Source organism: Gambusia affinis, linkage group LG06, assembly GCF_019740435.1.
Source record: "Gambusia affinis linkage group LG06, SWU_Gaff_1.0, whole genome shotgun sequence".
NCBI classification, from domain to species: domain Eukaryota; kingdom Metazoa; phylum Chordata; class Actinopteri; order Cyprinodontiformes; family Poeciliidae; genus Gambusia; species Gambusia affinis.
This window is the reverse complement of record NC_057873.1, coordinates 21,759,274-21,778,088: the sequence shown is the minus strand read 5'-3', so window position 1 is coordinate 21,778,088 and position 18,815 is coordinate 21,759,274.

The following is an 18,815-nucleotide window of genomic DNA, read 5'->3' as shown; positions in this document are numbered from 1 at the left end:
TCAGCAACAAACACATCGTCCGGCCCTATGTTGACTGTTGAGCATGCATTAACAAACCGAACTGGGTTGTGAAAATTACAGCAATATAAAAAAAAAAAAACTACAACAAAAAAAAAAAAAAAGATAAAAATACACTAAGGCAAAGCATGTTGACAGACTTTCTCAGCTTGTTTCCTCAGTCCTGAAGCTTGGCCCAAAGCAAAGCCACGCCCTTTTCATTGGGGATCTCAGATCTGGTCTGCTGCTATTTACTTTGAGGCTTTAATTTCTATACAGGGTTGCATTTAGAAAGGTTCAATTAAACAAACAAATAAGCAAAAAAAAAAAAAAATGTGAAAAGAGTAAAGGAGAAAGACATGTTCAACATTCTAACCTTGGTCTCATGTGATAAAAAGTTTCAAATAAAATCAATTCCTACAAAAGGAATGTAACAGACCACTATTTTTTAAAATTGCGCTTCGCTTTTGCAATTGATCAGAGCATTTGCAAACTTTTAATCAATATTCCATGACCTCCTATTTTCCTTGAACATATTATTTAACATGGCAGCGAAGTGAGTTTCTGCTAGTCGAGATCAGAACATGAGTTGTGTTGGTCTTTATAAGTAGAATATCGGTCAAAAGAAACCAAATGCTCTGTAAAATTGGCCTTTTTCTACAGTTAGAAAAATAACTAAAAAGTTTAACCCAACCGGACAAACCATGACAAACAAGGGCCCCAAGTCTATGCTACTATCATGTGCAGTGAGGAGTCAAGTTAAAAAGTAAAAAAACAAAAAAACAACCTACAACTCTGTACTTATACATGTTCTACGTTTTTTTTTTTTTGACATTGCTTAATGAAAGGGACAGGTTTTGCTAACATTTGTTGAAACGATGAAATGTTCAGTAAGTGCTAAGGGCAAAACATCCCAGTTACTCCTAGTATACGCTCAGAAAGATTAGCTTTCTGATATTTTGATATCATAAAAAAACTTTCTGATATGAAAGAGTGATGGTATTCCTACATCACGGAAAAATATGTCTTTACTGTAAAGACAAACTGAACGGGACATTTTTTGAAATGTACTTCAGTTTTTGTAGCTGAAAGCAATTAAAACAACTTCGTGTGAAACACAAGCTTATGGTGTCCATATACCGCCATCTAGTGGATCTATGTGTGTATTTTTGATTGCAATAGACACCGTTAGTTTTACTTTCCAGTTGCATTCAACTACCTACAAGACTTTTTAAACAGAATGAGACCTGTAAGAGACAAAAACAATGTAACAACGTCGTTTTTGTTTTTAAAATCAATGCACAATTGTAAAGTTAGACGGACAAAAGTGATAATAAGTAACAGCGACAATAAGACATTGCTTTTGTATTTGTGCCTCAACAGAATCTTTTTTAAAAAACAAACAGGCCTGGACAAGGAGGTTGCTACCTGTCACTAAATATTTACTGCAATCAAACGATATATGTAACTGAGACTTCTGCTCCTTCCAGAAGGGCATTGTTGCCCAGTCCTCATGGGCAAACTGCTCCAGTTGTTTCAGGCTTGAAAGCTGCTTTCTCCAGATGTTTCAGCTCCTTCCACAGGATTCAGGGCTCAGAGGAAGCCAATGTTTTGCTCTTACTTTTTCTGTTTTTTTCCCCCTGTTGTCATTACCTTGTTGGAAGAACCATCGTATAGCGAAACCCTGCTCTAAGCTGAAATCAGTTCTCATACCAAGATGGACCAGAGTAGAACAAAACAGGTGTGAACTGATCACATGACTTCTGGCTGTTTCCTAATTAGCTGCACTAGACTTTATTCAGGTGTTTCAAAGCAAAAAGTAGTTTATAAAAACACACTTATCACCTTCCCATTCATAAAAAAAACAACAACAAAAAAACATTATTTCCATTCCACCTTACAATCATGAGCTCTTACATGTTGTCTGTTGTATAAAATCATAACAAAAATCATTTTCTTGTAACATCTCGAAATGTGAAAAAGTTCTGTCAGTTTTACTATTGAGTTGATATTTGATTAATATGAAAACGCATACTTCTCAACATAGATTATTTCAACTGCAGTAAGTGGCTTCCATTTAAATAAAAGCAGTCTTTAGAAATATTCTTATCTGTAAAGGGAAATAAGGTCTATACTCTTAACCAAAACACGCTGCCATAGTTGAAAGACACGTTGATCCGATACCAGCCCATCACATTCATGATCGGCTTGAGTTATCACCAAAACTAAATGCAAAAATAAAAATCAATTTAAACATTTTTGCACGTCCTGACAAATTTTCTAGAAGGTGTAAACACAACATGTTCCCATTTTACCGTCGAGGTTGGAGATCTTCCAGTGTTTTACGTCCTTAACCTGGGCCGGATTTTAGCAGGGGCTTACCGGGGCTGCAGCCCGGGGCCCCGGCATTTCGGGGGCCCCGAGGGATGTTTTATATTTTTGTGAATGGATAGTGTCAGAATTTAATCAATGACTACCATGATTTTGACAGCACCGATGAAAAATTTTCCAATTTGTTCTGGCAAACGTCCATCTTGAATGCTTGCTTGTTATTGGTCCACTTTTGACGCATCTTACGCATTGGGGAGGAGGAGCGTCAAGGGAATATTATTTTACAATGGCGGACAACAGGAAATATGACAGCGGGCGCGCGAAAAGAAGGAAGAGAAAAGAAAAAGAGCATCGCGCCAAAGAGGCGACAAACAAAATGCCTAAACTGACAGGCTTTTTTAAACCTGTTAGCGGAGATGGAGCAGAAACATTATTATCCACCGCTCCTCAAACCCTTAGCTATGCTAACACCGGCACTAAGATCCCGCCAGAACCTTTAACCGTGACTGAGTCGGTGGCTGGACTGGCGTCTGTGGAGTCAGAGTTGGTAGAAGCGGGATCTTCTTCCGCAGATGGAAAGACGACTGTGGATCCGTACAGTACCGATCCGGCGCATTGGGGGGAAATTGACGAGTCCGTGCGAGCTTACTGGGCTGAGCGAGGACCGGAGAGCTGTCAAAATAGGAATGTTGGCTTTCAAGCATCAGAACGGGTGTACAAGCATCAAAAGCGTCACTTCTCCAAATCTCACTTTAAACGCAAGATGTTAAATGGTGAGGAAAGACCGTGGCTGCTCTACTCTCCATCCACGGAGCTGCATTTTGTTTTGCATGCGCATTTTCAGCAATGCTAATACTCAGTCAAACTTTGAAACTGGTTTCAGTGACTGGAAGCACGCAACTGACGCAAATGCCTAAACTTTAAAATCCTTCAGAGGGCAGCACTTTGGACTTACCTGGGTCAGGATATTTTCTGAAAACTACAGTATGCCTGATCTCTTTTTTCCAGAATATATTGTTTATATCCATGTTCTGTCTGACTGGCAGAGAAGCACTTTTTTGACATTTATTTCCTCCACTATTTACCAAGAACTTTAAAACCAAAGAAAAAGTTTGAGTTTTGATATATTCCACTTGTACTTATATGAACTTGTAAATGTTGGGGATATTTGTATAAATATTGTTTTACTCGCTTTGCTTTGTAAAAGTATATTTGAGCATTGCATTTCTTGCACTCAATCTGTTTTATGTGTTGAAGTCCAGGCAACAATAACTATTCAGTGATTTTATTTTGTGATGCAAGCATCATATTCTAGTTTCAACCCCAACATGTGGTTTAGTCTTTCTAGAATAGAGTTCAGAGTTGTTTGTAGTTTGTGACAACTGGCTTATTAAAGTTGTAAGTTGTCAAAACTTACTGTTCGGTCATTTTCTGTTCATCCTCTAAAACAAAACAAACACATACAAATATATATATATATATATATATATATATATATATATATATATATATATATATATATATATATATATATATATATATATATATATATATATATATATATATTTTTATTTTTGACTCCAGCCCAGGGGCCCCCATCCTGACTCCAGCCCAGGGGCCCACATCCTCCTAAATCCGGCCCTGTCCTTAACAGCAATGTATTTTTATATATATTTTTTTTTTTCGTCCTCTATTAAAACTAGTGACAACTAGAGGGCAGCACACAACATCGAATAAGCAGGAAAACAACAGCTTTCTCAAAGGGCATTTGCTGGCTTCATCAGGGTAACAGGCAGCCTTCTGCTGAGTGTCTGCATGCATTTTGACAGGCTGGTGTCACAATAACTCCCACACAAGTCCAACCTGACTTCAAATTAAAACATGTCTGTCCATAAAACTCTCTGTATTCTCACAATGAATGTAAACAGAACAAAGTCCCAGAGACACAAGAAAGACAAACTTGTTCAGTACATAAAAAAAAAAAAACACACACATGATATGTAAACAGTTGCGCCAAAATTATGTGCACTCATGCAATGAAAGGACAGTCTGTACTTTCCTAACCTCCTGTAGCTCCACCACATCCATAACATCCTATTTTACCCATTCCGATATCGTTATTTAACTTGATTTTAACACGTTAACTTACGATTTCCATGTTTCCATATGCTGTTGAAAACAAAAAGAAAGAAAAAAAGAATGTAACTTGTCATCTGGGGTGTGGGTTTTATTTTTGGTATCTGGACAAAATGATGCAATTTACGGTTACCATAAATAGTTTGGTTGCCTACAGTTCATTCGGCAGGGCGTGTAAAGAGAGGTTGTTTGTTTAGTCAGAGTGTGTCCTTAACATTCTCCTTGGTCTTGTTTAGAAGGTTTTATGTAATGGTTCCTCTGTGCCAGACAGTGTTTTCTTCAACCCACTCTTTCCTTGTCTCACCTCTTAGATCTCCAAAATGTGCTCAGAGCACCACCACCAAACATCCAAATCAAAACGTAGGAAGGTTCAAGTGACTTTGTTTAATTTAGAGTGTACTGATGGTAAAACCAATCAACCGCTTAACTTTTTTACAAAGTTTCCTGGGTCAAATTCACAGCCATAAAATGGTCAGTATGTTTTGCTCATGTATCAATGTCAAATGTTTTTTTTTTCTTCTTCATTCTTGAGTGTATTTAAGAAATGAAACAAGGCCAGGCTGTTGCATCAGAACATGTGAAGCGGACGACACAACGTCTTTGAGTCATAAAGTTTGAACGTACCAAAGCCAATTAGCAAACAATGAAAGTAGTTCCACACCTGTGCCCCTTGCTTTCTAACATAGAGAGGAAGGATTGCTGCAAAGCGTGTTTTCGTTAGGTGTTGACCTCTGTAAGTTACCTTTTGGTTTTGACTTTTGGTTGCTTCTAAGGTATCAGATGTTGCTACTTTGACTTGTACTGAGTGATCAAACACACGATTATCATGAAATAATCACCTTACTCAGGAAACTTGATATCTTGCTATAAAATCATTTGAACCTTTACCATATTCTGCCCATTCAGGATTCTGAATGACTTCAAAAGTAAGGAAATTACCTAAAGGAGCAAATTATGAGATTACAGAACTATTGTAGCTTCAGTGATGAGAACAGAAAAGGAAGTGAGCACTCATGAATATTCTAACTTATTGTTGTTTGTCATGTACGACACTCGGGCCTTACTTTGATAACAATTGGCTTAGTTGCTGGTTAAGACATAATTAAATCTTATATCTATCTATCTTTTTATTGGTGCACAACTGGAGAAATTTGAAGTAAACTCTTCATTGTGAATGAAGACCACTTTGCATAAAGAGGGCAGGTAGGCAGAAAGAAAAGACAGACGCAACAAATGTGCATTGAACTGCGGTAAAACTGCAAACAAAATATCTAAATGCTGAGAAGATAAACATCAACCACCAGAGATGCAGGAAGCTGTAAAACTGGGAGTGAGACCAAACAGGAAGTACAGCTAAAAGGAAGATTAAAAAATAAGCATTTGTCCTGGGAGGAGTGATTACTGAAATAGGAATAGTGAAATTTCCTTTCCACCCTCAATTGCTACTGGTATTAAAAGAAAGTGGAAGCAGTTGGGAAGAGCAGCATTTCAGCCGCCACAAAGTCCTAGGCTATATAAATTGCAGCCAGATTCAGAGGATGCTGAACCATCTCTTACTCAGCGGTCATTAGCTCGAGAACGCCAGATGTTTTGAAGTTTGGTACTGTGAAGATAATGGTGTGGGACTACTTTTTTTTAAAAAAATTGGGTACTGCTCTTTAGTTCCAGTTAAAGGGGAAGTAGTGCACAAGCTTGCACTAAAGGTTGCACCTTACACAACCTTGGATAAAGTTTGGATTTATTGACACTATAAATCCAAGATTGTGCAGGTTTAGAGTGAAAGACCTAGCCTGCACCGGGTCCTGAGCTCAACCTGATATAACATCTTTTAGAAGGAATCAGTGTTTGACCTCGTAAATGAGACTCAGGAAGAGAAAACGGTAAAAATTCTTGTAAATACGCTCATAAATCTTGTGGGAAAAAAAGTAACAAAGGAAGATGAAATACAAACTAATCTAATTTCAATTGTGCTTTGCTGGATGAGTTAAAAATGTTACATAGACTCCATTGTCTTGAGAGGAGATGTGGTCCCATATCTTCTTTACAAGCAGCAGCTTGTTGCAAGACTTAAACAGAACAAAGCCTAGAACAGGTGTTTGGTTGTGAATTTAAGTCACAACCAAATACTAAAATGATTTAAATCTTAAAGTAGGTCTTTGCCATAATGATTTCCAAACTTTCATTCTAAAAAAAACACTGAGAAATGGTGTAATATTTTTTTCACTTCCAGTGTGCCAGAAATTTGAGAGCTAAGTTTGAGCAATTGAGTGTCTTCTTTGGCATACAGATGCAGCTGGTTTTCTCAAAATGATTTTCTCACAGTCCTTTAGTCTTGAGTTGTTTTTTGCTGTAATGTGTTGTCAAAAGTGACAATTAGCAGAAAAGGTCTCTTCTCTGGTCTGCAGAGACAGTATGTACTGCATCTTTCAGAAAAAAACATGTGATTATGGGTTATTGTTTTCCTTCAACCCAGCCAAGCATTGTTGACATTTCACCTTTCTCTAGATAAATGAGCTATTGTACTTCCAAAAGTGGGTGGAAAACTTAAACACTACAACAGAGCTTCTTCAAAGCAAAGGAAATAATGAAAATGCGACTAAAAAAAGCAAATCTATTCATCTTTGTCACAATAAACACTGAAAACATCTTTCGCTTCCCAGGTGAAATCTCCACCTGGTCTCCTGATCAACCCTCACCAGAATGGGTCGGTAATGTTTAGCTTATGTGGTCAACTGTAATTCAGTCTCTTATTAAAACAGCAAACCTGACCCTCAAAGAAAACTATTTCTGTACGGAATTAGACGTATTTACTTGTGCATACAGTATAAATTTCTAAAAAGAGAATTTGTGCAATATGTGTCTTTAGTGTATTTCTTGTGCATGTCTACATGCACCTATGATTCCCTGTTCATAGGTGTGTGTGTGTGTGTGTGTGTGTGTGTGTGTATTGACTTGGGCCAACATGTACACTTAATTCCCTGTTCCAGAGAGCTATGCAGAAGGGCTGTTCTCACGGGATGGGGTGTGTCTGAGCACCTGCCCTAGAGCCACGTCGGACACACAGGGAGCTTTGGACTGTCTGACCTCTCGTTCTGACCTCTTGCTGATGCTCCCCCGGGCTCCATGAACCTCCATTCTCCTGGCCGCTGTTTGCTTAGGTCCCCCGCAGCAGGATTCTTTCAGGTCTGGCTTTTAAAGAAACAGTGGGACAATCACGCCACATCAAAAAGAGCGCTTTTGAGGCCGAGCAATAAAGTCAAGCTTTCGTGGAAGACTCGCACATAACGAAAATGGGCGCGGTCTCAGACAGGGCTACGCACGGTAAAACCAGCAAAAGTGGTATTTGAGGCATATCCAAATCATAAGTGTCTGGCAAAACTAAAAACATTGAAGCTTTTTCATTATATTTTTAATCCAACTGAAGCACATATGTACAGGTATCGCTCTGCATAAGGAAATCGGTGATTATAAGATCAAAGTTTGCAATGTGCAAAAGTCAAATGCTTCCAGTTCACATCAGGTCAATTTAGTCTGTTTATGTAGCAACAATTTACTACAAATGTCATCTAGAGGCACTTCACAAAAACAAACAGTATCAAATGTTATACATACAGTAGCCTATTTGATGTTGTCTTTTAGGCACAGTCAATCTGATAACACACATTCCAAATCAAGAGTCGTTTTACTATTGCAATCAAGTTCAGTTTATTACGCCAATTGTTAAAATAAGGATTTTGTTTAAGAGCTGATCGAATCAAGCCTCTCATTGTCCAGCAATCTCTCATTCTGAGCATGCATGTGGTGACAGTGGAAAGAAACAACCCTGAATGACAACCGCTGCATCTCAAAACACCGCCTCAGAAAAAGAGTGAGAAACTCTAGAAAAGGGAGTGGATGAGAAAATGGCAGCAACAGCTGCAGAACATTTATAACAAGAGAGTTGCACGAGAAAGTAACGATCGCAAACTAAAATTGATTGTCCAAGTTTCAACTGTCTCACTCTTTACTTCAAGTAAAGTTGAAGAGTTCAGAAATGATTTTCTGTCATTTCAACGACTTTTTGCAGTACTACAGTCCAACTGACGTTTGGCTTGTTAACGCGAATGAAAGTAGAGGGCATGAATTTTTATTTATAAGCACTGGCGCTGCAGTGGCCTAACTTTCATGAAGGAGTTTTTGTTTTGGTTCCCAGGTTGTTGGTGAACATCCCGATCCATTGTCTTTCACATGGTGATAGTTTGATTCGGCTGAAACTTTGACATAAATCGGTCTTCCTGCAGATAACTGAATCCAAACACATCAGAACTGAGTTTGATCTGGACAAAGGAAAAAACACCAAACTTCCGGAATAACCTTCCCAACATCCTCAATCCTACTGAAAATTTCAGGGCTCGTGAAAACAAACATTTGAAAACAAACGAGTTCTGCTACGAAGACGGGTAAAATATCACGTCAGGCGTTTTCCAGAAGCTTGTTGATATAAAAGTCAAGAGAAAACTGGATATTTATCTAAATGTTAGTCAGGTTTTAAGTATTAACTACCAAAGCTAATAAAATACACAAAGAGGTAAAGGGTTGATAGCAAAATCGACATAAATGTTTTCATGTAATTTTGATGAACACCAGAATTTTGGACATTTTAGCGTTTGCAGGGCAGAGATGCCTATGTTAGAGTTTTATGATATTGCTGACCAAAGCACACAGATGGCAGACGTTTTATTACTTTGAGCTATAAAAAGGAAACCTGGTTACCCCCGAAAGATGTTGCTCAACTTTTGTGAGCCAGTTATTTGGAGTAATGCACCAGTATTTAAGCAGGATCTTTTTCTACTCCCCCTCAGGCTCTTGAATAAGAGGAAGAAATTGATTTCCATTAATTGGATTAGGGAATTGTAGGGAAAAATGACTGAGACATTTTTTATGTGCACACAAACACACACACACACACACACACTACAAACAGCAGGAAAGATAGGATGGAGAATAAAAGAACCAAGAAATTATTATTATTATTAATCATTTTTAAAAGCAGTCGGCCGTAGGTTATCCGAATATTCTTCCACCAAAAGCGAAGGTTTACGAAAAAAGGGTCACTTGGATTTAATCCAGACCTACAGGATTACAGCGGTAAGAACTGGCAGCGGAGGGAGAAGATAACGCTTCTTAATAACCTTCTACTGGCAAGAAAATATAGCAAGTGCCACTCCCAAGATCTGCAAGAAGTCCGTTTTCAGGACACAGTTGGGCCGTGGAGGGTGTCAGTGAGTGCAGGAACAGGTTTTGCCAACCATCCCATGCTTTAATCTGTTGCAGCACGCAACTCGGGACAGCGGGCATTATCGGCCACTGTAAGGGGATTACAGGCAGGCATGTGATCCACACACTGCGGGGGAGCCAGGGGAGGCAGGGAGAGAGGTGCATCGCAAATCTGGACGTATAGACAGATGAGATTAGAACGCATGTCTTTCATAGTCTCCGTTTAGTCCTTCTGAACTCTAAGTTCATTATTTCAGATCAAGCACACAGAACTTTGCCTGTGCTTTAATTTTCTCAAAGCCTTCAGCTACTGAGATCACATTAAACCAACTTATCCAGCGGAGTCCGTGGACTTCTAATGTTAATATTGAAGGCCTGGGATCCTGGAGAATTTCATGAAGAAAAATACTTGTAGATTACGAAGGTAATGAACGAGCATGAGAAAGTATTCCAGTTATTAAAAGTCCAGGGGGAGGAAGGACGGAGATATTTGTACGTAAAGCCTGTCTCACCTGACCTCCTGTTCCTACAGAATAGAGTCAAACCCATTTTCAAAAGGAATGGAATCAACACACCTAAAGAATTTATGATTGTTGTGTCAACAGAGACCATCATAGAGCATCCTCCATGCTAACAAAAGATCGCCCAGTGGATGGGGATTATATAATAGCTGCCATGGCAGCAATAAGTTTCAGCCTGAACCAGTGAGAGACCTGAACCACAGTAGCCCTAGTTCAGAGGCGTTGTGTCATGAAAGAAAGTTTTAAATGAAGGGAATTAATTTCTCAGCTCTTTACTGCTTTTCCTAGTCACCTACAGACATTAAAATTGTGAAAGGGACATGACAAGACTTTTGTGTCTGTTAGAATGACTCTCAGCGGCTGATTTAAGTAGGAGTCTTGAGGCAGAGAAACGGTGCAGTTCAGTCACCAACATTTAACAGGTTCACACAGACAACCCTGCTTACATCAGCCTAGGGTCTCAGCAACAACCTCCCAGCAATGTGGCCAACATGCAGCCTTTTATAAGTCCCTGGCTGCTCCAATGGACAAACCCACCACGAAACGGGGTAAATCAAAACACAAACACACAAACAAACTTGACGAAAACAACCACATCTTCAAAATAATATTAGCAAACACGATTCATTTTTAAACAGACATTTAATTTCTAAAAAGACATTTCTATAAAGATAAATACAACATTAAACTTCGATAGTTCCCCGTCTTTCATCTGCATTTGGTCTCTTCTGGAACCTTTAAAAGGTGCTCAGTTCCCTGGGGAATCATTTAGCCTGAACACCCTGCAGAGGAAGAGACAGAGGTAAGCCACATCTACACAAAACATTTCAGTGCGTTTCCGTCACAATACTTATATCCATTGGTTTGTTGTATTTTAACAGGACACCATCAGTTCCTGATGCCACTGCATAAAAACACACAATCAATAAAGTACTTCAATCTTCAATGTACCTGTTTCTTTTTTCATTCAACCCACATTTTAGGTGTTTCCAGCCAAGTAATGAAGACCTTTATTACAGTGTCCAAACGCAGATGCAGCATGGCGTCACAGAAGAACAGCAAATGGACAAAGCCTTGTCAGAGGCAGCAAAAGTCCTGGCAAGAAGAATATGATAAAAAAAAAAAATAAATAAATAATAATAATAAATCCCAACCTCCAAGTGTGCAAAGCTTGTTGCAACATATCCCAAAAAGAGTCGCAGGCGTTAATCACTGAAAAGATTTGTTCAACAAGTCACAGTAGCTCAATTCAAATGTACGCCTCATTTTTAGATGTTTATTTCTTAAAATGGTAAAAGCAATATATTCCTTTCCTTCCATTGTATGCAGAGCATTGTGTTGGTATGCCACACTGAGGCTTTTGGTCGTAATGCAACAAAATGTTAAAACCTTATGACATGATTCCCTTTGCGAACAAGAAGGAAAAAAAGCAGAAAATGTAAATCCACGTGGTTCTACGGTCATTAAATATAAATGCCACCCCTGACATGCAGACGTGTGGCTGTGCATGCTGCCCAAGGCAAGAGCAAATATTCAAGTTATGATGACTCAGCAACATAGGTGGTCAGTGTCAATGTTGATGAATGAAAAGCTTAATCCCTTCATTGGCATTGTAGCAAATGCAATGTAGCAATTTTTATTTTTATTTTTATTTTTTTGCCTTTCTCTTTTCTCTTTTCACTTTTTCAAAAAAAAAAAAGACAGTAAAAGGAGCTTTCTGGTCAAAACTTTTCCCTTTCAGTCTTTTGTTCAACTGACCGAGCCTCTAACAAAGACATCTACTGTCCGATAGTAGAGCGGGATGTCGAAATCAAGACAGGGAGCGGGCGGACCACTGAAAAGAGGAGATTCTGATCGCCTTCATGCAGTACGGTATCGCATGACTGCCAAAACAGGAGCGCGGGCAAAGGAGCAGGGGAAGAGTGGGCTGGGAGCTTGGCAAGAAGGGCGTGTTGATCTCAGCAAATCAGAGTCCTTACTTGTTCAGGCTGGTTTATACTGCCTCTGCTTCGAATGTTCCCTGCAAATGACCTGTGGGGAGATTGTGTTCTGGCTTGCATTCTTAGTCTGCATGCTGCCTGCTCTCCCAGACGCTTACTCGGCTACTTTTACCTCAGCTGCTAGTGAACCTTTTGGTGAAAGATCACGGATCTCAAATTCAACAGGCCAGGTCAACCATCTATCTAGGTAGAAACACAAGCAAGAAGTGAATAAGACATGCAGCTCAGACATGAATCTGGGCGCTTGAGAGGACTTGCTATATCGATCTAATATGACTGCCCGATGACTTTGCATAACCACTCATGCTCTGAGGGGTGGCAGGACCACGGCAGCAAAGCGGCCTGACAGGACTGGATAAATGTACTGGGAGACCTGGTTCATTTACTGAGGAAAAACGTATGGATTAAATGACAACACGCAGCTGATGCACATTTTCATCCTGGAGCCTGAAGCAAGCATTTACGAAGCTAATGAATGTTGCGCAATGTTAGACCTTGAAGGCTAAAGTCCACGCATTGGTCAAATACTGTAGATGTTTGGTGGCAGGTACATTTTTATTTAGCCAAGACAAAAGCCCACTAGCCCAATGCGTTGCCTCTGGCTTCCTGCTTACTTATCCCACTCTTTACTATTTTTGCATCATTCATTAGCACAACAATTAGAACGACTGGAAGACATATTAGGAATTGCTTGATAATTGCATTCACACTACTTATGAAGAAATTGCATTTTGAATAAAGTTAAGATACTAAATATTTTTAGAATTTTTTTTCTAAAAATATTGGTCTCTTCTGCAGCCCGAATTAGGGGTTTACACTAATTCGGGCTGCATAGTCCTAAAACAATTAATTAGTCATTACAGACTAAGTTAAGCATTCAAAGCTAAACTTTATCTCAGTTAACTTGAGAAGAACAGCGTGCAAAGAGAAAATGTGACGACATTTAGAGGTTTGAACTCGTTTCCGATCCCGAAATCTTTCTGGAAACACATTTTGAACCTTGTGGAAATCGGCATTGACATTATGTTTGAAAAGATCACTTTCCTTATAAAATTTAAAACTAAAACATAACAATCATGTTTGCTTAAGAGGCTGGCCACGAGGGAACATGAGTGGAACTGACTATTCCCATCTGAGTCATTCACAACCAGCTACAGGGTGTGTCACATGTTTCCCCAGATAAAGTACAGGCTGCTCATACTGTTAAATTAGCTTAAAATGTTGAATATTTTAACGTTCAAGCTACGATGGTAGAACATCTATTCGACCAAAAAAACCTTATCAATTATTCCTTATGAAAATTCTCTCTGGGTCCACAAGCCCACCATGGGGGACTATAATCAGCTGAACATGTAAAGTCCTGCTAGAGATTACGTAGTGGTGCAAGACACGCAACCACACTCTGCCCGTTGTGTGCTTTTCTGGGTCTGACTATAAATCAAATCAAGACAAAGGAAGAAAAAAAAAAACTGTGAGTGAAAGAGCAAAAAGGACTTTCATCAGTGCTTAACAAAAAGAGGGTCAAAAGGTGAATAAGAAGCAATAAAAAAAAAAGTTTTTCCAAAGATTATTTGGAAAAAAATTGCCTCATATCCTGCTGTGATTAGCACCATATGAATAAGGATGAGAGTAACGCAACACATTCCAGTTGAACTGAGCTCTATGGAGCACAGAGAAAAGAAAACACATCCAGCAGATTGTTTGACCTCGGCCTTGTGTAGGTTGTTTATGTTTATTCAGATCCACACAGTGACAACAACCCTTCACGTACTGTACAACTCGCACAACGCCGCGACAGACGCACGTCATCGATGTGGTGTTTGTGGATTGTTCCTGTTCCACAATGCAGCGGGGTGAAGGTCTCGGCGCTTCTGTCAATGTGTTTTCAGCTTTGACCTCTAGCAGGTAACCGACTCTCTGCCCACTGCAGAGACATGCACGCAGGGGGATCTGGTTACGAAACCCCTCCGGAGAAGAGGAGGAGGAGGAGGAGAAATGATTTCCATTTGCTGTGGTCCTTCGTTGCTCTCTGCTAACGTGAGCGCGAGTCGACTGAAAAACAAAAACGGAGCAATGACAGAATATGAATGTTCCAGTGCTGACACAAGCTACAGATTAATAGCTAACTCAATGGAGCATATATGGTTAAATACATCACTTATGTGTCAGCATTCCCAGGTACAATGACTCTTTCAGCAAGGTCTTGAGAGGAGAAAACTGGGGGGGAATGCAGGATTTGTAAAACTGCTTTCTGACACATGGTGCATCGTAAACACGCTTTCCCTATAAAAATAAAAAAAATTCCTTATGTGGATGTACAGGGTGTTCTTAACAAAGTTAGACAGCTGCCTTATGAGCAGCAAATGGAAAAAAGGACCCTTTACGATGCACAACTACCCAAAGAAAGTTGCAAAAAGAGTTTGTCTTTCAGCTTTCAAGTGAAGAATAGACGACTATTAAATGGTAAAGTGACGCACCAAGACTTACTTACACATTAGAAAAGAAGGTTTTCTGCTCTCACTAAATTTTGTTCATTTGCTTTCAAATCGAACAATAAAATGCCTTGCAGAAGTGTTCGCACCCCTTCGTTTTTTTCTCACACTAGTCCCCTGCTTGTATACACTTTATAGGGCTTTTACGCGGCAGACCAACACAATTTTGAATACAATTTACAATTAAAATCTGAAAATGTTATCTTTTGTAAGGTCTTGTTTTTTTCTCTGTGTTAATTTAGTTAATTAAGTCTCCGTGTCGTCCTGTCCACCCCTTGATTGTCTCCTTGTTTCTCCCAATTGTTTTGGTCACGTTAGAAGCATAGGGTCTGTGAACAACAATTGTGAACAATGTGTCACCTTTCGGGTCTAACCTTGATGTTTACTCACTGAAGTTCTCTAACAAAATGTCTGAAACCTTCACGGGGAATATATTCTATATTTAGGTTAAAATGCACACAGATGAGTCTGCTCACCAATTAAGTGAACGTTGAAATAAATAAATTGCACTGGATTTTATTTACAGCTGTCAGAGTATCAGGGTTTAATACACTTTGTCACACTTTGCAGATTTTTCTTTGCGAAAAGCTTAAAAATAATTTATCCTTTAACTTCTTGATATCAACGTGCTGCTGTGATGGTCCCAACAAAATATGTTAAAGCTTGTCGATTCAGGGGCTACTAAAACTTTTGAAATTTCTAAAATAATGTATGGAACTGATAAAAAAAAAATTATATTCAAATTAACTGATAATTCTTAATATAAAGACTTACTGGCCTGTTTGTAGGATGGGAGAGACAGAACTATGACCTAAGTCCTACACCTATTATGAGATTATGTATAAAAATGCAATTTAGTTTTCAAAACCATGGATGAAGCGTTGAATCTCATCCAAGTTTCTTGACCATGAAGCAACACCAGAAGCTCGGCTGGATTTAAGTGTTAGCCTATGGTCAAAATAATTACATATTGGATCCCTGAGCATTTAGTAAAAACTGAGCTGTTTTTACAAGAAAGCTTACGGTAGCCTGACCAAGTGGCTTAGGGGCTATGGCACATACCCCATGGACATAAATGCTCTTAGCAGCTTAGTGTTGCTTATTGCCATTGTTACTAAACAAGAAATAAATCAGCAGTCCACTAGTAACTGTTATGAAACGGCTCTAACAGTCTGAGTTATTAATCATCGACAGGCTGCAACAGACACACGGGTGGTTGCACGGAAAAGCCTGAGAGTGTGGCGACAAAGTGTAAATGTGTAAAAGTCTTTCATGAGCATGTAATGATCCAAGGATCAACTGGGTTTACTGGCCTTGAGATCACATCCTGGGCCGACTGAGAAAGAGATAAAACATAACACATACATGCACATTAGTTTGGTTATTCGCATGCTTGTCTTGAAGCTTTGGTAGAAAATCCAGATAAAAATGTTCCTTACTTAACAAAAATATTATTATTTTATATCAGGAAAAGTATCATCATGAGAAGGTTGCAATGTTAAAAAAAAACTACACAAATGGACGCATATCAAGTCTAAAATAACTATAAAAAAATCAATAAATGTTTAGCTAGAGTTTACAACTCGGAAATAGGTTTATCAACCAGAGCTTGTGCGTCTGTCATGCTTTTATCTCCCCGCCCTGCAAAACTGCTCATTTTCATAACTGTTGATCCCCATTTTAATAAATGACACAAATGAAGTCTATAGACGTAAATTCAAGCTGGGAGACTCTCTTTAGCCTACCGGCAGCATCAATTACCACGCCTCCGCCTCAGCCAACCAGCACCAGACTGTCGCTGCGCACCAGCCAATCACCACGCAAGAGCTCCTTCAAAAGGCCAAACAACCACGGACCCACCTCCTCCCCATCTCCACCCTCATCCTCCCGGGCATCTTCCAGACTCCCTCCAGGCTCCACTCCACCACCAGTGTCCGGGCCCGGGGGAAGGCTACCCGGAGCGTCGCCCCGAGCCGATCATCCAAGCTCACGGCGATTCTCAGCACCCACGTCTGCTGCCTGTGTCCGAGCGCCAAAGATCTTTCTAACTACTTCTTTTCTCTGTGTGAGTCACTCCAGATTGAAATAAATCAAAAGTTAATAAGTTGTTCAGGTCTCCCCGATTAATTAGTGTATGACTAGCTGGAAGTGGGGAAGTTTTAAAAATGAGCGCCAGCATAAGTTTAAAGCAGCGACGAGGAGGCTGGTTAATAGAAACAAGACCACAGCATGACACGGCATTATTCCCAACTCTGGTTTACGTAACAGGGCTCTGACGTGACCTGAGTTGATGCTATCATTCACATGTATAATAAACAAGGCAGACGCAAACTACTTTGATTTATTACATTAGTTATGAGAATGCGTGCACAAAAGCCATCCAGCATATTTCTCTTCCTTTCTCCACACTCCTAATGGATCTCTGCTGCACTCTCACCATGACTCAGCAATCGCCTACATCCACCAAAGGCAGTTGTTTTTTTTAACAATGATTTTTGTAACAGTTTTGTGTTTCCAGAATGAGTTTGCAAAAGACAAACAAACAAACAAACAAACAGAAAAAAACGTGCATCTGTTGCTGGTAAAATGAAAGCCTTTTTATAAACGATCTCACTCCCCGAAACTTATAACTGGTTGTGCTGAACTGACCCTTCATGAATAAGAGATACATTTTGTAATTGCTAAAGCAGTAAAGCAGCCATCGATCATAAGATTACCTCCACTATGTTTGAGTTTAGGTATGTTGTTTTTCTGAAATACTTTGTTAGTTTCATGCCAGATTTAACAATGGATATTTTATTCAGATAACCAGAGTTTTTTCTGCATCAAAATTAAGTTGATGTAGAACTTAATTTGAGAGAGGAAATACTTTTTTTTTTTATAACACTGTATCTACATTTTAATGACCAGTCATCTTTTCTTTCACCTGTCCTGTAGAGAGACAGTTTAGATATTTAACTTCCTGTTTATTTATTTTTACTCCGGATCTACTCGCTGCATTATCAAACCGTAATTTCAACATTTGAGCTATAAATTCTTCACTGTAGATCAGAGGAGGTGGATCCTAATGATTAATAGTTAGTTTTGAACAATATCTTGAAAAAAGAATGCTGATGTTTACGACAGACCAGCCATACATTTACATGTCAGGGGCACAATGAAATTACTTTGTACCTTGTAATGATAGATTAGAAATTAGCTTCTTAATTATGACGGTTTTTTCTTCTTCTTTTTTTTTTTTTTTTTTTTTACATGCTATTCTGTGTAGATAAGAAAACATCTAAAGTGGTGAGAAGATATCATGATGGCAGACGCACAGGAGAAAATATGCAGGTCAGCCTTCAAACCCTCACCTTGCGCACACACCGCTTGTTTTTATAGACGGGGCTCTACTCTAGAAAAACTCCACGCTGGCTTGTTCCTGTGGATTCAGCCGGTGAGGTTGTCCTTTCTCATAGGGTAACGCTCTGTTTCACGAAATCGCAGTGATTCCTTGCAATCATTCACACAGGCAGCGGGAACAAAGGAACCAGCTTTATACAACAGACGGGCTGCTGAGACGACAACTCCCTACCAGCCTGGGTCCTGGTCCTGTGGGCTTTCTTTGGTGTTAAAGGTGCTTTTCCCACCAATTTCTACCAGTGGGACCTGTTGAAACAACAAGAAACCCCCCTCACCCCCACAACATTTGGCTTGTTGTTTGAGTGTAAGGTAACTCCAGAGAATCTTGGATCAGAATGCGCGCACATTTTTCAGATATCGGACTGTAGGCCTCTGTATCCCAGACAATGAGAGGCCGTCTCAAGTTACAGTTTAAAGGATTCCTGCCAAAGATTGCATGGCGGCAGCCAGGAAGCCTTCTTCTCAGGGAAACATGAACCCCTTACACCAGTCTTTCCTTCTCTCTCATTCATTTTTGCTATTCCCTTCCATTCAGACCTTTTTAATCACATACGTTAGAGGCTTATCGCGGCCTATCTTCAAATAAGAAACAGCGCAGTGGGAAAGCGGACATCTTTGACCCCACCCCTTGCAGATGTTAGGTTACCGTTATCGCTGTCTGACTTTTCATGATGTTTGAT